At 45.1% G+C, this 21,040-nt stretch overlaps 1 protein-coding gene across 6 annotated transcripts in view; it reads right to left on the bottom strand.

Annotated features, from left to right (window-relative positions):
* Window positions 1-21,040, bottom strand: part of ITSN2 (intersectin 2) — a 2,589,317-nt gene that overhangs the window by 332,859 nt on the left and 2,235,418 nt on the right. The gene's annotated exons all lie outside the window — the stretch shown is intronic.

Below are 21,040 nucleotides of genomic sequence, written 5' to 3'. Positions count from 1 at the left end.
GGATACAATTGCGAGAGTGAAGTCTAACAAAGGAACCCTGCCTAACATTACAGGTTGATCTTCTCAAACCCTCAGCAGAAGACTTAAAGAAAACCCTACTAACAATACTGAATTTATAATTGACTTTGCAGTAAGGCTTTACAATTGACAGTAAGTGAAGGTTGTAGGTGTAGCGACTTGCAGCAAGGTGGTTGGAAACGGGAATAGGCAAAGTGAGCGGTGGGTTTGCAAAGCCATTACATTGTAAGTTACGTTGTTTAATACAAAGGATTTGTTCCAGAGAGTGCATAATCAGATATGGGGTTACCCAGTTTTACCTGAATAAGAAGCTGTAATGTGAAGTGGGCTGTCCAGAAATGAGAACATAGCCCTTTATTCTGGCTACTTCCTAGGTGGGCTATGGTTGGCTTGCCTTTACTGCAGTACAACTGGTCCCATTGAACACGTCCAAGGTAGGTATGGACAACGACACAACTGCATTAAATGGCCTGGATGATGGAGTTACAACAGGTGGGGAAAAAAAAGAGGGGGCATGATAAACCTATACACGGAACTTTAATAACAGCGCTATAAATTCCCCTATCGTATCTTTTAAGTCTATACCGAATTGGTAACAATTACATGAAAAGAACAAGGTTTTCTTGGTTTCTTCCATGCTATGTTAGGGGTTAAACATATGAGCTATCAATCAAGAGGTAGAGAACTGTTAAACAACCCATACACAATCATAGTGGTGGGGAAGTGAGGAAGCAGAGGCAGGCACTAGAATGACATAGCATGTGGCCATCCACCTTGTTTCCTTTTCCAGGTGCACTGAGATGCACGCTGCAATGAAAGGAGACAGTACTGGGACCAGGGAGAGCAAGAGGGCGCCCGAGGCCTGCGGGTTGCCCCTCCATCCGTTAGGTTATCTGCAGGGTCATTGAAATGCCACAGTGCCTGGCAGAGGACCTAGTTGCCACCGCTGAGGAACTTAGAAATGGCAGGAGACTACAGATTCACAACCCACTGACCCTCCAAGACCCATATATTTGGTTTGCTATCTGCCCGAGAACAGGATAGGAAGCAGTATCTGCTAGAGGGTCATAACAAGTATGGCCTTCTCCAGACCCTAGACTTCAGAGTCACCAATTCCCCTTCGCTCATCATCCTAGCCCTCTACGCTGAGTGCATGGGGTGCAGTAGCATCATTGCAGGAACTTGGTGGGAGGTGGTACACAAGGTAAAGGGATGAGGGGGAACTCCTTGGAAGCTCACAGCCACATGGGCTATTTATTGAGCACAGACCTTGTTCGGGAAGCAACGTAGTGCTTTACAACCATAAGGGGAGGAATAATGTTAGGCAGCTGAAAAACAAGAGAGTGGGGATGCAACAACAGGAGAGGGAGGGCAATAGTCAGCAATGGATCTGCAAGTAACGAGAGGAGAACACAGAGGGGTTCAGATTGCCAGGTCTCAGGTAAGGTGAGGATTGGACACTGTACGAACCACAGGTTTCAAAGGCTTTCAACCCGTAGACCCATGGAATCTAGGATTTCAATCCACCATGCCTTTTGCCAGAAGAAGTTGTCATAAGTACAACAAGAGCTCTGTAACCCATATCCAGTTTTGCATCTTGGACTCAAGAACCCTCACAAGACTATTGTCAAGAGATAGAAATCTGGGGCATATTTTTCTACTGATGAGGTACCCCTTCCACATGTACTGCCTTCTCTCTCTGTGATGTGGTCTTTTACAACCTAGCAGTATGGGAATGTTTTGTGACGATATAATGGATTGCATTACAATCTGTATTTAGAATGAGAACATGCCTGTCTGAATTCATGGGTTTTTTCTCTTCTTTTTGTTTTCCCCTTCCCCTTCCCTTATCCTGTTTCTGTGCTGTTTTTGTGAACTTAAATTTATGTTTGGGATTTTGTTGTCTCAACTACAAATTGGTGATAATCATGGATATGCTCCAATGTTTGGGTACAATGTTTTATTTATATTTTTCAACCTTTCTTGATAGTAACATATTTGTTTACGCCCTGAGGACGGCCCAGAGAGGGCTGAAACACGTGTTGGCGTGGCGTTTTTTTCTTCTGTTGATTAAATCTATGGTACTTTAAGTACATTATTGTTGTCAGCTACCCTTACTGTCTAAAGGAAACTTGTGGGCTCATTTACCTACCCTTATACAATCCATTTTCATTAACACTGGTTGGGAGCGCAGATAGTGAGGCACTCCGCCTTTCTCAGCATATTTTTCTACTTTTCGCTTTCTGGTTGCCTTGTGGCGCATAGTGCAAGAAAAATAAGAGGGTGGTACGATGGGATGCAGCAAAGCCAGAGAAGCAGAGTCTGCAATGGAAAATATAGGAGGAATGGATCCCGGATCAATGGCTTCCCTACCCATTTTCACTGCAGCCTTACTTCCATGCCGAGGTTGCACACTTACCGCACTACCTATCCAGCTCAAAACCACCAGACTATTGCTCTCCTGGCCCTTGCAGACCACCACAATTGTCCTAATGGTCATCAGGCAAACTATTCCTGACCTGTTCAAGGGTTGATGACAGTACCCATCTCCAAACAAGAATCTTTTGGACACTACAGGGTTTCTTCAGGAGCGGAATGATCATTTGTTTCAGGGAGTATAGGATAGTGGAAGGATGATAAATATAGATTCTAAAAAAAACATGATGGGGATCATACAAAAGTATTATGTAGAACTTAATTGTGCAGCCATAACAGAGATTGTGTTCATACAGTAGTGTTTACAGAAGGTATAAGGCTAGGCCATGAAGTGCAGGTGTACCCCAATGGTTCATGCCTCCGAAGGACAACCAACACTGTTTTAGCTCTCATCAAGTATACATGCATAACATTTAGACTGAGGTCTGTAACATTTGGCTATCCAGGGGAAGAGGCAGCTGTGGGTCATGGGAAAGGAGGAACATAAGGACACGAGATACATAAAGCAGGTGAAACTGAACCTTCATTTTATTCTCACATAAACCTGTGTGCATAAACCAACAAACTACGTGTTCCCTAAGCTAAGGAAGGACATCACATCTGTGGGATAGTATCAAGGTGAATGGGATGGTATCAAGGAGAACGCGAGGATATAACAGAATCTTTAGAGAATTTGCTTTCCTTAGTTTCTCTTCCATTTGGTAATCGGTTTCCTTGCAGCCAGAAGCTTCCGCTAGCCCTGCTACCCAGTTCTAAGGGTCACATTTAGAAAAGGCCTTCAGGTACTAAGAAAGACCAACTAGACCACTGAAGAGGAACTGCTAAGAACAGTGTATTAGGATGGAGGAGCAACTCAGTTAGTGAAAAGGTCCTAAACTAAAATGACCTATTGCCAGTCTCAAATTGAGCTGCTACTCAAATTCACACAGTTAGCCACACCCAGGAAAGTGTCCTTGAATGCACTTGCAGAGTCAAAAAACTTTTCTACTTGTCCTTGGCTCATAATCCCTATGATGTACAGTATTTGGGGTTACGTTTCTTTATGACCGACCAAGCAGAGCTAGACCTTGCAGCAGCATCCTCTTGCTCTGGGGGTTTCTTGAGATTCTTTACCAAGACCAGCATCTGTAGTTTACTCCCCCTTGTCCTATGAGGTCTATTTAGGTTCTTTACAGAAGCAAGCCCTTGTAGCATTCACATATTCCCACATGGTTTATTTTGCTAGGAGTCCCCCCCTCGCCTCCCCCACGCCTCTAATACAGGGTCCTTGCCAGGTTCTGGTATAGTCCCCAGTCAAGGCGAGCCTTGCTGGGTTTAAGCCTGCTATAGGATCTAGTCAGATTCACAGGGTCAAATTTCTCTTCAGCTTCCGGTTGTTTTGAAGCAATCACCAGGTGGTAGGATGACATCCCTTACCTCCCATCAGCTTTCCGCTCAAGGCCTTTATTAGACTCTTTGCTCTATACTCTGCTCTAATCTTGCACTTGTACACTGTGGCCTGATTGGCTTAGCCGCCAACTAGTTCTCATTCTGATTTTTCTACACAGTGGATTGCTCTCACACCAATACAGGTGGAGCAGTGTGTGAACTCGCTCAGTCAGGTGACTTCTTCCTGTTTTTATTGTTTGACTTTGCACCAATGGTTCCAGTAAGGGCCCAAATTGCTGGGTCCATTTCAACTTTAACTTATGCTTATATAACTGATGTATGTCTAATAGTTTGACTTGCTCTCCATGTGCAGACCCCTTAGTTTCTTTCATATGTGGTGTTCCCATGGGCTCTATCCTCTTTCCTTTTAACATTTATCTTGCACCTCTTGCCCACCTAATATTTGCCTTCTCGCCTCATTGCTAGTGTTACACAGGTGACACACAACTCTTCCTCAACTATCATCCCTGACTGCCTGACTGCTATTCAGTCTTGGTGCTCCTCCAATGATCTCTGTCTTAATGCCAGTAAGACTGAGATTCTTCCTATCAGCTCACTTGTTCCCTGTTTCCCTCCTTGACTCGGGCCAATCTCTATGGGCTCTCCTCCCTCTGCTTCCACTAACTCCAGAAACCTTGGGATCATCTTCAATTCCTCTCTCTCGTTCACTCTGCACATCTTGGACCCTGCCAACTTCACCTCCTTAGAGGCATTCTCCCTTTTCTCACCTTCCTGCAGAAGCTCAAGGTCTCTAGCGCTTTGCCCCTCTCCAGGCTGAACTACTGCAACAGCCACTTTCTCAACCTGCCTCTTTCCTCCCTGTGTCCTCTTCAACATATCCAGAATAGGGTTGCAATACTTATCCTCAAGCCCAGGGACTATAGCTCTCCAGCCCTTAAATCTCTCCACTGGCTCCCGGTTGCTGCAAAGATCAAATGCAATACCCTTTGCATCATCGATAAGTCAGTCTCTCAGTGTCTCAGTCTCTCTCCTCCCCCCCTCTGGTTCTGTAAACAACTCAAGACCTTTCTCTTCTTCTCCTCCTTTCCTCTCTCCCGCCCGCGCTAACCTGCCCCACAGCCGCTAAGATTGGCGGGCCAGCCCCTCAAGAGTGCAATAGGGTCCTGGTCATCTGCCTATAGGCACAAGCATCTAACCTCCTGCTCTGTCCGATGGGCCTACACCTACTAGCTGGGTGATTTGTCTCAGCCTTGCACTTACCTGATGAAGGCCTCCCTCTCTGGTTTGGGATGTCTCCGCCCATGCACTTATCTGCTGCCTCCCCATCAGGCACCTCTGGCACTTCCCTCCCCTACTCCTCCGGGGAGGACCCTTTAGTACTTATCCACCCGCCCCCCTCCTTTTCTTTGCACTTGCACGTTCTGAGTGTCACAAGGCCTAGTAGGACCACTGTTTCTTTCTTTATTATTTATTCACTGTCATTCCCATTGTTTATTTTTCCCCCTGCTCCCTTCCCTTTTGCCTCGTGGAGCTTTGCAACACTGATTTGTTGGATAAGTGCCATATAAATAACCAATCCAATAAATATGGAGTTAATTCAACCAGCAGTGCAGTCCTTGCAGACAGAGGGCTAAAATAGCCTGTTCGCCATCTTGGGATCTGGCATCAGTGTCAAGGTGGTCGGGAGGGCCAGCTTTCCAGCTGTTAAGGGTGTAAGTAAGCTCACTCGCTGAACACATACACAGGTTTTCTGCTCTGTTCCTTAATGCTGCATGGTTCCCATCAGGATTCAGTCTTCAGTCAATACCAGAGCAAGTGAACATAAGGTGCACTTGATGAAAAACCATGCTCTGTGTGTGGATGGGGCCGAAAGCAGGCAACATATTTAATGCTTTTGTTGTACTAAATATATACTGCTTCCAGGGATGATTTGCAAAAAGTTGGGCTCCCCCGAATACTGTTCCCTCCCAGCTAATACGAGTAATGATAATTTTTTCCTTATTGCATTTTATTCCTTATTGTCCAAAAAAAATAGCTTCTGGTGTGCTATACTGTGTATCTTTCCAGGAGTGGTTGAACGCAGATGGTATGTAAGGGTGTCTCCGTAGGGGACATTAGGGAGCTCTGAGGGGATCCTCCCTTTACCACCTTGATCGGTTACATCACAGAGATAATAGATCCCCTGACAGGTGACCAGTCCCACTCTAGGGTTCTCCCACAGATGACCATCACAAGATGTTGTGGACTACAACTCCCTAGGCAGCAGTCTCAACAGTGAGGAAATATGAGGGCTGCAGTCCAAAATATATGCAGAGCTTCAAGTTGCCCCCCCACTCAGTAAGAAAAGGAACGTTTATCAGAATGTAGACTGCAAGAAACTATTCAGAGTCCAATGGAAGCATTCCAAGCCATCAATACAGGAGTTATACCTCAATAGGCAAAATGTATTTGGATGCCTGTAATTCACTTTAAAGGTGAACAAAAAAACTTCAGCGCCCATCATAGGGCAAATGTCTGAAGAGTTTTTTCTGCCTTAATTTACAGGTAAGTGAAAACAACTGAACACATATTTCTTGATACAGATGAAAGCCATGGGTTCTAATGGAAAATTAGCCAACAAAGAAAGAAAATGGTTGAATACTAGATTGAATGCTGCTTTACTGCTGGACTGGCTAACATTCAATCCTTAATTCAAATAAGACCGCAAGACTGAAAGGCGGGTACTACATTAGTTCATTTTAATTCTAACCTGTAAAAGTCTGATATGAACAACAAGACTGTCTTTCTTGCTGCTCAATTGATTCAACTGTGTCCACACACACCAATGGGCGACAAGTATGTGGATTCTGTCTGGAAACCTTTTGTGCTGCCTTTAACACTTGAAGGTTTGCTGAGGGCGTTCCCAAACTTCCAAAACGTTAAGTCCGCGGGAAGGAGCCTGATAAAGGCAACAAATGGGGGAACAGATTAAGAATTGGGGATCCTAGTTGGGAGAAAATAATGTGCAACTGTAAAGCTGCAATTAAACTCCACGTGGTATGGATACCACACTCTGTTGTGCTACCTGGGGGCACACCAAATGTTGTACTTCCTCTAGTGGAGTACTTATACCAAGGGTAGATGCGGGAAAGCATAAAAAGCCCCATTAAGGAAGGAACGCATCTCCCAGAGATTAGGTCTCTAGGACCCCTCCAAGAAGGTAAAAAGGACCCTAGTATTGTTATGCCCAAAGGCTCAATATCTGAGCCACTATGTACAGAGACCACTCCTATATGCGAGGGGTCTTTGTTAGCCTACTGAACGAGTCCACCCTTCTATTGAGCACTTCCACCTGATGGCTATCCACTGGAACTATATCATGTTGGACAGCCCATTACCATATTTATTTATTATTTAGACAGCCAGCATAGCCTCTGGAACCTGCTTGTTGAGGGAAACCATTGTGGTCTTACTGTACACCATAAACAATGCTGGAGAATTTACTGGCTCGTCCTTTGGAGGTTAAAAAGAAACTTTTTGAGTTTGACTGGTGTAGTGCTGGTCGCAAAGCAAACTTATACTCTACTCTGTTTAGATACATTACTCATTCTGAGTAACCTCTAAACCCCCTCACCCCCCTTTAACAAAGATTCCAAATTCCATCTGGCGCCATCAATTCTTAAGATTTTGCTTCAATTTAATTTTCACTCATTAAGTTATTGGTGTAAGGCTTTCAACCCCTCTCGCATCAAGATTTTGCAGGTTTTGTAGAGTTGAATCAAGTATTGAGACTTTAGACCTGTTCATTGATTGTGAAAAATTGCACATGTTGAAATGACTGAATTTTAAGAATTGTGTACATGATAATTACTTTTTATCAACAAGCAAAGTTTGTAATTGGATTTTACGAGGCAACCAAATTTCCTTAATTTTAGCCGGCCTCAGATTTTTAAATATGCTTTTTCGCTAGTATGTATTGGTTATTTTTACAATGTTCTATCTGTAAGTGGTATATGAACTTTTGTGTAATTATGCATGTGCAAAGTTTGTCGTAAGTCATCACACAAATACATATTTAAACAAAATACTCACCGTAATGATCTTTCTATGGATTCTTCTCCCGTAGATTCCTCATCTGATACACATCTTCATCCAGTTCTGCTGCTTCGGAAAAATTTGACAGGGGACGTAGTGGACCTAGAACCAGATTCAAATCCCAGCCTGGAACAACAAAGGGAGTTGGCAGAAACCTATTTACAAGTCCCTTCAGGAACTGGACCATAACCGGGATCGTGAAGAAGGAACCCTCATCCGCGGACCTTTTAAACACAGACACGGCTGCCAAATATCTTTTGACTGTGGTTACCTGAAGGACTGCTGAGGCCAGTGACAGAAGGAACTCCATTACTCCAGTGGTGGGGCAAGAGATGGGGTCAATCTCGTGTTCCCTGCACCACACCTCAAATCATCTTCGCATGCACACGTACAATGGCCTGTTAGACTGTCTGTGTGCACCCAGCAACACCTCAAGTACTTACTCAGAGAGGTCCCAGCCATCATACCTCATCCTCTCACGTTCCACACATGCAGGTTGAGGGAGTCTGGGTTAGAGTGAAGTACCCGATATTCTGACTGGGTCAGGAGATCCGGCCCGAAACAACCGGTGAGGCGGACAGATGGTTGGATCCAAGAGGTCAAAGTACCAAATTCTCCTCGCCCAGTCCGGGGCGTCAAGATCATGGTTGCCTGAAATCTCTTCAACCTCCTGAGAACCCATGGGATGATGGGAACCAGGGGGGAGGCATAGTGAAGAGGGAAGGTCCAATACACTAGAAATGCATCCCCCAGTGCGCCCTTCGCTGGGAATTCCATCGAGCAAAACTGTCTGCACTTTCTTTTGGACTCTGTGGCAAACAGATCCGCTGATGGGGTACCTCAGTTAGAGAAGACCTCCTCTAAGACTTCCTGGCACACCTCACACTCGTTTGCGACCGTTCTCCGCCTGCACAGAGCATCCGCCAAGCTGTTCTCTGTTCCCACCAGATGAACTGCACAGACCAAGATTTGGTTTTCCAGCAACCAGAACCACAGCTGCATCGCCTCTCTGCAGAGGGGGAGAGAGTGCACGCCACCCTGCTTGTTCAGGTAGCGCATGGTCACCGTGTTATCTGTCAGAATCAGGACATTCTTCCCCTTGAGAGACGGGGCAAAAGAATTCAGGGCTAACCACTCCAGCCTGTTGATGTGCCACCTGGCGTCAATGGCGGAGCAAAAGCCGCTCACCTGCAAGTCCTTGCAGTGAGTGCCCCAACCCTTCAGAAATGCATCCGTGACCACTCTGGCCTTAGGCCACGAAGGCCAGAAGGGGTCCCCTGTCATGAGATTGCTGCCGACAGTCCACCAAGTGAGGCCGTCGACCACTGACCTGGACACCCTTAGGGGATCCGTGAGAGCTTCGAGGTACTGAGACCACTGACTTCTCAGGAGCTACTGAAGGGATCTCATGCGCAACCTGGCCGCTGGCACTAGAAAAATACAGGCGGCCATGAGAGCTAGGAGGTGGAGGAAGGAAGCCGCTGGTAATGTGGCATGGCTCTGAAACAATTCCACCATCTGTGTTAAGTTGTTGACTCTCTCCGCGGGATGGAAAGCCTTCCCTAGCCGAATGTCTAGAACTGCTCCGATGAACTGGAGCCTTTGAACTGGTATAACATGCAACTCCTTCAAATTCAGGGAGAACCCCAGCTTGTGCAGTAGTAGGTAGGGGTCCTCTAGATGAGACAAAACCCGTCCCGCTGACTTCCCTCAGATCAGCTAGTTGTCCAATGGGAAGCACCTTGAACTGATCGTACTTGTCCCCCATGAGGAACCTCAGGAACTTCCTGTGCTTTTGGTGTATCGGCACATGGAAATAAGCGTCCTGCAGATCTATTGACACCAGCCAGTCCTGAAGTTCGAGAGCATGTAAAATTTCTCTCAGTGTCACCATCCTGAATTTGTCCTTCCTAAGGAACTTGTTCAAGACCCTGAGGTCCATAATGGGACACTTCCTCCCTTTTTGGGTACCAGGAAATAACAGGAATAGCAACCCAATCCTCTCTGGGGGTACTTCTTCCACGGCACCCTTCAAAAACAGGGATCCCAGTTCTTCCTGGAGCTTCTGTTTCAATTGTATGGGGAGAGGTGGGGTTCTGTCCGGAGGTTTTCTTAAAAAGGGCAGACAATAACCCCACCGAATGAGCTGTAGAGCCCGGGCATCAGAGGTAATTTTCTGCCACTGGGGCCAATGCCCTGCCAACCGTAAATTGTGCGAGGGGAAATTCAAAGCGGGTCAGAGGACGGAGGCGCCGCGCTGCTGTTTGCTGGATTCTCGAAGCTCCTCTGCCCCTTCCGGGGCACGAAAAACACCTCTGCCCCTGCCTGGCCTTTGGGAGCGGAGCATTTCTGCCGTAATGCACATAGCGCCTATAGCCTCTGCCTCTAGAGGCAAAACCGACGACAGGTTTGGCCAGTTGCAGGCTCGGGCTAGCAATTCTGCGGCCAGTTTTGCCTCTTAATTCCAAAGAGTCATCAGCCTTCTGGCTAAAACAGAATTCTCCTTCGAAAGGCATGTCCAGAAGGCTATTCTGAACATTTGGAGAGAAGAATACGTTTTAAGATACACTTGTCTCCTCAAGACTACCTCTGGTCCCATCGAACGGGCCACACAATCGGCCACAACCAAGCCAGTTGGCAGCGACTGCCTGGCCACCTCCTTCCCATCTTCCACAAGCTGTAAAAAACCATCCTGCATTGCACTTTCAGGGATGTACTCAGCCGCATGCGCCACAGATTTCCATAAACCAAAAGGAGTTATTTTGAGAATCCACAGGCTACATTGGCGGCTTTCAGTGGCATGCTGCCAGAAGTACAAACCTTCTTGGCTATTGCATCCAACCTTTTACCTTCTCGATCTGGGGACAGATTAGAAGTGGAGGCTGCATGTCTGGTTGTTATTGTGGCTATCTGTCCCACGAGCCCTTGTGGAAACAGGTGATAAGCCAGAAATGTTGTGTCTCCCATCGACGGCATGTACTTCCTCGGAAAGGTAGAGCTGACTGGGGAAATTGAACAGGGATGCCGCCACAAGGCGGCTAGGGGATCAGCAATTGCCAGATTGAGTGGCATGTTGTGTTCGGTCACAGGACCCTCATCCAGTATGTCCGTCAGTTCGTAGCCCGGAGTTGGCACTGACGCGGATTTAAGACCTTGGGTGTTTATCATTCTTTCCACTAGGGCCCTCAACTTAGCGCGAGTATGAGTGTAGGGCAGGCAATGTTGGAGATCTAGCTCTGGAGAGGTGTCCAGGCTGCTGGCATCATGTAGTCCTTGGGCCAGTGCCAACAGGTCCACCTGATCGCTCAACTCCTCTTGCCCCAGTATATATGGGATCAATGTCCCCTTGCTCTTCGTGGTCGGTGCTGAAAATCGACGTCATGGACTCGAAGCATCCAGAACTGGAGAGGGGGACAAAGGACTAGTCACCGACTGTCGGCGCTAACGGTGTATCTTTCGGCGCCGACGAAATAGTCACTGGTGTCAATCAGGGCTTCAGTACCACTGACATCGGGAACGCCTTGATGGCCTCAGGACGGACAGGGCATTGAGGGCTTCTGCGCCTTTCTCGGCGTCAAGCCTGAAGGCATCTCTGATGCCGATGGGTTGGCACTTGAGGCATCCGGAGTACCAAGCACTGGTTCCGCCACTGATGCTTGCTGTTCGGGGGCACACCCGCACCTGCAGCAGCCTGCATTTTAAACATAGCCAGCATTTGGCTCTTGAAATCTTCCGTCTCCTCTCGAGTGGTCGGCCCAACTGAGGGGGTTCCTATCTCTGACAACGAGCTGGACTCATGTCGACGACGAGGAAGAGTGGCTCCTCGACTGTGAAGGCTTCTTGGCCTTCCGTCCATGCCTTGCCTTCTCCTTTTCAAGGGTGAGCCCTTCAGTCTCGGTGAACCAGAGGATGGACCGCGCCGAGAATTTCAGAGACGGTCGGCCCAAAGCAAGTTTGGCGGACCTCTTGCGCAAGGACTTCGAGTGCAGTTTGGCGCACAACGCACATCCCTCTGTGTTGTGATCCTTCCCCAGACACTACAGACAAATGTCGTAAGGGTCGGTCATCGACATTTTGGCAGGAAGTCGGTGCACCTTTTAAAACCCAAGATGTGGGGAGAGGACATCGCGGTTGAGGTTTTTAGAAACAGGTGTTAGAATTTCTGACAAAAAACAGAGCTGAAGACTCGGTTCGTGCTCCTCACAGCAGCGTGTCGAGCGCATGCAGAAAAGGAACTGAGGTATGGGGATAGTGACGCAGTATATGTACAATGCATCCGGATCCGGCATCGAGCAACAAGCAAGACGGATTGACGGCTGAGTCGAGGTCCACTACGCCCACCTGTCGAAAATCTCTGAAGCAGCATAGCTGGACGAAGATATCTGTCAGATGAGGTATCTGCGGGGAAAAAGAAATTCATTGAAAGAGGCCTATAGTGCATGTAAGAAGACATTTTACTCTAGGCAGTATGTTGGTAAGTGGGCCTCACTCCATGGAACCCAAAGGCCATGAATCTGAAGGTGGCCCATTTTTGCTGCCTACCCAAACACGAGAGTGGCCATAGAAATCAAATGTTTTGAGTACAGCCCATAAAATGTGTCCTTACACAGTGAGGTTCTCCTCAGTGAGCCATCATTGCATCTCGCTGTTTACACTGAACAAAAAGGGGCTTGATGTCAATTGGGGTTACCATTTGTGAATATCCAGCTGGCTGCCAGAAGCAGTTGTGTTTCATGAATTTGGAGTCTGGCAACAGAGAGCTCCAAAACAAAGGGGACGGAAAGCTAATTAATCTAACAGGGAATTCCTGGAACATAGGATCCACATATCCAAGAACAGGTAGAATACAGAACCTGTTTTCTCTCTTGAGGGGGGAAACACTTTGCCTAGATTAGATGAGTGGGGCTGGTAGTGGGCTGTTCCCGGTGAGTGTCGAGGATGAGGTGGTGTGTCAGAGGCAGTCGGCACAAGCAACGGTCCCAGTTGCAAGCACATAAGCCAACCAATGGCTTGCAACGGCGCAGGGATGGCAGCGGGCTGTTCCACTCTGTTTGAGCGGGCGAGATGGTGCCTGGCTCCTATTCCCAACATGCTCTGGTTCGGACCTACAGGGCACATGTCAACTTGAATACTGTGATGCCTCTAGGCGATACTGCTCACCTCTTCTGGATATTCTCAGCAAGGTCGCGTGATGAACATAGCAGCACTGGACATCGGAGGGTGGCCGGTAGGAAGAGGAGGGTCTGGAGCCAGAGTCCAGCGTTTGGTGTTTGACACTCGAGATGAGAGCTTTCCCACCCAGTGGGGTCTGGACGCTTGGGCAGTCATCCGGTGCTAGTGCTTCTTGGCTGACCCTCATCACACTTGTCATTAAAGCAAAATGATTGGGCCTCTATTATCAAATGGACTAGTGTTATCAAAAACATGCCGGGCATCTGCCTTGTACAGAGTGAATTGCGAATTGCAACCACCTCAAGTGTGGTTACTGGATAAATCACGGCGGACTGCTAACAGCGTGGGATTTGTCGGTACGGTACTGCTGTTCATCGCAATTACTCACTGTGTCACAAACTATTCGAAACATTACAGGACTGTAATAACAAGGAGGTGCCTGGGAGCTAATGCCATTGAACCTCCTATGCGCTATCTTTGGTGTGGCTGCGGGGCAACAGCTGCAATATACCCATGTGCATTGTGCCATTCTGTCCATTAGAGACAGTGGAAATGTTTAGACATAAGGCCATATATTCCCATGAGTCCTCATCAGTGAAAAAGCCCAAAAATGGGGCTGGGGCCAATAAAGTGCTGGGCAAAAAGTCTACTTTAGACTCTTGTCTAAGCCAGGTGGCGGGCAGGTTGGATGAACAGATTATGGTGAAAGAGCGCTCTTTAAGCGCCACCAAACAAGTGTTGGTTTCTAATGACATCTGTGATCCGGCACAGGGCCATCTAACAGTCCAGGAGGCAAAGGATTGCTGGGAGGGAAACTTATTTGAAGTACATCAATCCAACCCAGAACCCATAAGGGTTCCTTTGACTCCAATCAGTCCCCTCGGGATACTGAACAACCCTTACAACAGGTGGGCCCATATCCCTACGGGCATACTGGCTTGACTTCATATGCCATATGCAATAAGAATTGGTCCTCATGCCACACAAAGTTGATGGCAGTGGCGTGACTTGTGGACTTTGTAAGACTGACCCTTCACTTCCAGACTCGATACAAGTATCCCTGAAATCTCTGAACCCACTGACAGGAAGAAGCTATTTGGATTGTACCCAGGTTCCACCATCAGAAGACGTATTGGTCCCACTTATTATCATGGGTGTTACTATCACAACATTATCTGGGAAAGTCCAATCAATTATGGATTTTATTATTAACTTTTAGTCTAATGTTTTTAATACTCTTATGATATTGGATGACATAATCAGAGCTATGAAAACTGAAATAACTAATGGTTTGCTGCCCAAGATGGTGTGTAACCAGCAAACGACAACCTTATTCTCTCCCCAGATCCATGGGATAAACAAGAAAGGTGGGGGTATTACAGATGCTACATCAGCTGCCCCATCGAACCTGTGTTATTGTTTAGTCACCACCTATCACTAATATTGAACCTATTGCCACCGTTAGGACGAGAGCCTTAGTCGGAATCGGACTTAAACACATTATAATCATATAAGCAGGTTTTAAACCTGCGGCACCTGTCGCTCCAGCCTGAGCCTTTACCCCTGGTAGGAGTCATTGTGGGTGTCACTCCCCTAAAACTGGATCAGAAAAATTGATCAGTCAGAGTCAACAGTCTCCCTTCTTAACAAGAGAAGTCATTGGATAAATACTCACCTCATGGCGCCTGCAATTAACCCGCACCACATACTGATGCGCAGAAGGACTCAATGGGTGGGTCACATCACTAAATCGATAAAAGGTGATTGTGTGGTGGTGACCTTTGCCAACCCTTCCGTTAAAGCTTACGCCCTAAACTAATCTAAAGGGTAATGTTTCAACCTTGGTGCAAAGATTTTGTCTGCTAACTTATTTTTATCCATCAGAGCAGGGGCTAATGAGAATCAGGAATAATACACTATCACCAGGTAGCCCAAATCTTGCGTCACAGAGATTGATGGGTGGAAGGATGTCAGGATCCTATACTGAACTCAGAACATCATCAATGACTAATAACCCAACAGAACTTTTAAAAGCTCCTACCCAGAGATGGTTGCTCCTTGCTTCCTCAGTTCTGTTGAGAAACCAGAACAAACTGTTAGCTATGGATGACATAGACTAACTGTCAGCCACAGGGAACTTCAGTCTCATCAGGTCTGGACATTCTACCACCACAACTATACGTGTGCTCAAAGGGGAAAGATGAAACTGTGCCACATCATGGCACTCCATCTTTGGCTACTCTCTAGACTAGTTCAATTTCAATTGCATCATGGAATACATCAGGGGCCAAGAACAAGCTACGTATTCCTAAAGTAATTAATGTCTTTAATGAATCTGAAATAGTCTACACCAGAAAACATGAATGGTTGACAAATGTGTGGTTGATGGCTTTTTTGCTTCTCAGATCCCAGCCCAAACAAATACCCGAGGTCGACACTATGGGGGTCTAGCACTGTTCGTAAAAACATCTTACAAAAGTGAGGATGTTGATTCTTTTAATATTCATCCATACCTTTAATGGCCTATACTCTTTTCATGACAAACCTAGATCTTGAAGTGAATGCAGAGAAATCGTCTGTCATTGTTTGTGAGTTGGGAAAACGGCAGGCAGTATTCCCGTCTAAGTTCAGTAATAAGGCTACAATTCCTATATGTACAGAAATTGACTATCTGGGCATCCGGTTTACGTCTAAATCCTCAGGAGCCCCACACATGATAAAACAGTCACATAGATTCAAGTAAGCCCTGGGTGGAGTGTCCAGATTCATGCGTATGTCCACATTTTAACTCTACAACCTGATCAAAATAGTATGTATCATAAAGGCTGGTGGAGTAGCTAAATATGGGTCCTGCCTCTGGGACTTCGAGAAAGCCTGCGAGGACCAAATTACTGAAAATGACTTTCTTAAAAAAGCCTTCGGCCTACCACAATCGGCTTCACATTATGCCACTCATCTAGAATGGGGACTTTCTTGGAGGATGAACTAGCATTACAACCCACGCTGTATTGGTTACGCATTCAGAGTACCAAGAGAGCCTTCCTCATGCAGAAAATCACAAAAGCGTTAAGGAAAATAATTCCCTGGTTCATACACATTACAAACCAGTTAAGTAACAAATGCTCAGTCTTATATTGTTGACATTCACATGATGGACAGATGTACAGCCACTCTACTAAAGAATAGGATTAGGGCCAAAATGAATGTGGCCAGAGAATCTGCTAAATTAAAGTCCTCGATCAGCATCATGCCCTTATAGCATCATTGGGTATGCAGAACTGTTTTCTGTGGGCAAATGACCCAGCCCAAAAAAACACTAATAATGAGGGCACAATTGAATTGCCTCTCTCTGAGAGATAAGACTGATGGCTGGTCATGTTCCTCTGGCATTTGTAGCAGCCCACACTTTGCACAGTGCCAGTTGAAGATCTTATCCATGTTTTATTCCTATGTCGGGTTTAATCTGACATCAGGAGTCGTACATTGAAATCAATCCTGAGAGAGGAACGTTTTACTCAATGTCATCCGACTGTTCTGTATCTGATCTGAGCAGATGCCCCGAAGTGGCATGGACCCTTTAATGTTCATCTGAAAAGAGGTGGAAACCCTCTCTGGCTGCGAACCTGAATGAATCGGTTCTTTAGGAAAATATGGTCCCGGTTCATACAAAAGAAAGCCACCACTGCTGCCATCAACATACTAAAGGCTGTCAAAGGGGAGTACTCTGAAAGGCAAGACTTTGGCAACCTTTGTCTTCCTTTGTGAAAGCAAAGGAGCCGCCCGTTGAGAGTTGTCCTGTGGGGAAAGTGTTTCGGCAGAAAATGAGAGGAAGATCAGTGAGTGAATTTTGAAGCTTCTTCCCACCAGCCAAAGGGCGCAGGAATCGTGCGCAATATTGTTGCAAGCAGATACGAAAAGTGTTATCACGCCTTCCAGCTGAGTGATTTTTCTCAGCCTGTGGAACTGTCATTTCACCAACTGGTCTGAGGTAGAGTATGTAGGAGAAAAAATAATTCAGCTGTTTGCTGGCTTTCCTAGGAGTCTCGAAATGATGACTTTCGTGGGACCTGACCAGGCATGTTTGTGAATACTTTGCCACAGTTTACTTTGTCTAACAGTGACTGCGTATTTCACTTTGTGAACCATGACTTCTTCATGTACACTATACATTATAATGACTTTCAATTGGTTTGTTTTAGTTGTTTTGCCTCTTTAGTTAGGTCTCCTTTCACACACCTTTGCCAACTTCATTTCCCGCTTTTATGTCTGGTGGAAATGATGGGAGGATCCCACATGCCCCCAATTTTCCTTCTTACCACTTAGCTCCCCCAATGATTTTACAAACTAACACTACACTCTTTTTCTCTATGTTTTTTACCTTACCATCTTTATATCACTCCTTCCCCAGAGCAGGCCGGTCACCCACCCCCACCCCCGTTTTTTCCACAAATCTGGCTGACGCAAAACTCTTTTCTCCAACATGCCTGGTCTATCATGCAGACTCCCCCACCAGTAAACTAGCCAACCCTTTTCTACTCTTATTGATTGTACACTTTCTATATATAAGGAATTGTTGCATGTGTTCATTACTGTTGCGTTATATATTAATGGACATAACCAGAATTTGGCTAAAACAAAAACAGCATTCGACAAACAGAACAAACTAAGACTGTTGTAATACTGGGTGGGTTGTAGGTCAAAGGATCGACACAAAAGGACCGAAAACAAAAGGATAAAAAATGTTTTTTTTGGGGGGGTTGGGGGGTGTCCCCTCCAACCCCCGTTTTTGTGGCAAAAAACACTTTTTTTCCCTAAACGATAACCCCCAAAAAAATATATAATTTAAAAAAAATGAGATTCTTTTTGTTTTCGGCCTTTTGTAGTCGATCCTTTGTCTTTCGATCCTTTGACTGTCGATCCTTTAACTGGACACCATACTTTGGGTGTTAGTAAATGGACTGAGCTCAATACATTTTGCTGCTGTGACATTATAGAAAAGTATCAATTTGATTTAATCTTGGGCTTCATGTAATATTTCTAACTTTACGTTTTAAATTGACAATGATATTAACAACACTGTATGTCGGTAAACTCTCTGAGATTAGAATGAAAACACTGCCAGATGATATGTAAGAAAATGCTATGATGAAATGTAAAGTAAAATAGAAGCATGTCATAAGAAACATCGCAATTGAAAAATCTCAAAGCAAAAGGAAAGGAGCAAGAGACAGTGGGACCAAACACGATGAGTATCAAAGGTGTCACAGATACATGGAGATATTTACATTTGAATAGGGGAATGAGTGGCCTGCCTTATAGAGACACAGTTCATTACCATAAAGAGCTACTTGTGGTAGTAGAGTGCTGTGTGTACTGCTAATTAATTTGAAAGGATTGTGCAAGCTACATTAAGATAATGCTTGCAACCATACAGTAATCAAAAAGTCAACCAAGCAGTGACTGAGAAATCTCCTTAAGAAAATCTGCCTCTACTGTTCTTCGTATTAAACTGAATATGTTGCAGAGCAATGATGGCACTGGGGGAAAACGGCACAACCATTAATGGAATGACTGACAGTCAACTGTGGAATGTAACTGAAACATGGACCGTAATCTTAGTCCATTCATTTAGTGAAGCTTTTATTATATGTTAAGGTTGGAAGAATATAGACTGTTATGGGCAAACTATTTCTAGTTAATAATCAAGGGACCCTACTTCTAAGAGAAAGTGCAATGCTTGTTCATAAATTGTTTATACTTTGTGTGCCTTGTTAAGCTTCTCATGGTCAGCATGAAAGAGAGCACTAATGGGAACGTTATGTGTTGAAACTGTTCGTTCACATGCACATCAACATGCAAATCTTAACTAAACGGTGGAGTTTTTCAACATGACATTACAGAACATAGTGTTTTATTGAACACTGAGGGTGGCGATTTTTAAGTGCTTTGCTAATACCACAGAAAATACACATCTGTGTCCCTCTTTGCGATGTTGTTCACTGGTACAGCAATGTGGGCCATTACCATGTGTCTGTGCTTTTTCCTGCCTAGGCCAGTAAACATGCCAGTGAGCATGGCAACTAGCATTACAATGAATCCCAATACATTCTGCCTGCTTTTGCAGGTGTAAGAACCAGGCATGACTCCATAGGGACTTGAGCATTAACTTTAGATATGGGCTGTTTTCCCAGAACAGCGTAGGGCACCACAGGGAGGCGATGGTACTTTTGTGTCCCTACTCAGTCTTGCAAATCACTTACAAAATGGCACTAAAGGTAAAAAACAGATGGAGAGCTTTTCTCTGACTGGTTTTTACCATTGGTTTAATTTTGCACCTTATTCAAAATGAGACAATCAGTTTTACTCATCAGTATTCATTCCTGATCCGCCTCATTACCTAGAACCCAAGGGTAGTGACCATTATTGTTCATTTGCACAGGTAGCATGTCTGGCCAAGAGAACTGTGCCATAAGATCACCTTATAGATGTGTTTTTGTTAACAATTTAACTGCAACAGTCATGTAGACATACTTGCTGTGTTTCATTATGATGGAAGTTGCAGAGTTTTAATGGCTGAAATAAGGCAATCTTCCAAGAAAAACTCATAGTAATATGGTAAAGTGTTTACAGTATGTAGGTATGCTATTACACCTCAATTAGTTTGTAGAACTTACATCTGAAATATAAGAACAGCAGTCAGAGGCGCAAGTACGACTGCTCCTACTGAGGGTTACATCAGGTGCCACTGTTATGGAAGTCAATCGTAGGATCATGGTCCTCTGTTAGAAATGGTGGATGGAGAGAAGGTTCATACTGAAAAGGCATAAAGGTCATCATCCATTTTCCTATCACTTTTAAAGCAAAATTAAGAAAGCACCCATTTCTAATAAGGACCGTCAACAACATTCCTGATTTAACAGGGAGACGAACACACACAAGCAGACAGGGCTACATAAGCCGGTCGACCAGTGCATAAAATAAACACTGAGTGTCTGCAACATTGCATTCCCTTTTGTGATAATGGAACATATGCCAGAATGTTCTACAGAATGCTACTTTGAGGTTGTTTTGCTGCAAAAACGTGTATGTTCTGCAAGGATATGCATGAGTCAAAAACATTATTTCCAAACAAATTAAAAGTTGGTCTAAGTCCACAAAAGACACGATCATCTCCCAATAAGGGTGAACCTTCTGCTTCCCAAAACCATTGGAAAACAAGTACGGTGTACTATGTCCTCCAGTGCAATAGTCAAGTGCTTTATCTTTTCCTGCTATAAAACGTATGGGAGTTCAACGTTTATTTTGGAGGTAATGATACATTGAGGTCAAGGGACTAATGAAAAATCCTGGTTTTGTGAATTCTATTTCCGTGTGTACTACCTTCTAGCTCGGCATTTCCAAGGGACAGAAATCATAAAACAGAGGAGTGGAGTGAAAAGTGGAGCTAAGACACCAAAGGGTTTATTTTATAAAATGTGTTGCCTCATTCAGAGGCGACACACTTAATACAAAGGCACAATGCCAGCAAGAGGAAGCACGTTTACAATTGCATAGGCAAAACAAGAAGGGGATGCAAATATTGCTTTTGCATCAACCCCACTGTTTCTATTATATTTCATGCTTTCAAGCGGATTTTCTTTTGCCTGAGAAAAGAAAATACAAGCTTCTAGAATGCATATTTGCAAGATACAATGGTGGCTTTTGGGTGCCGTTGTTGTGTCACATTTAATATAACAATATGTGACATTCAAAGGAGAATTCCTACTAGTTGAAAGAGCATGTCTTTCCCCAAGTTTACAAATATTGATGATCAATCAGTGAACGGTTTGATTCCTCGAGTACACTTCCGTACAGAATGTTTTCATTTCAGTCTCTCATCCAAATTACACAATTTAGAAGTGCTTTGTATTTGATCAATGAAAAAAGTCAGGGAATTGAGTGACCCTTTTCA

Source organism: Ambystoma mexicanum, chromosome 4p (genome assembly GCF_040938575.1).
Source record: "Ambystoma mexicanum isolate Mex_15411 chromosome 4p, UKY_AmexF1_1, whole genome shotgun sequence".
NCBI lineage: Eukaryota > Metazoa > Chordata > Amphibia > Caudata > Ambystomatidae > Ambystoma > Ambystoma mexicanum.
Note: the sequence above shows the minus strand (reverse complement) of the source record. Positions and strands in the feature narration are given on the sequence as shown.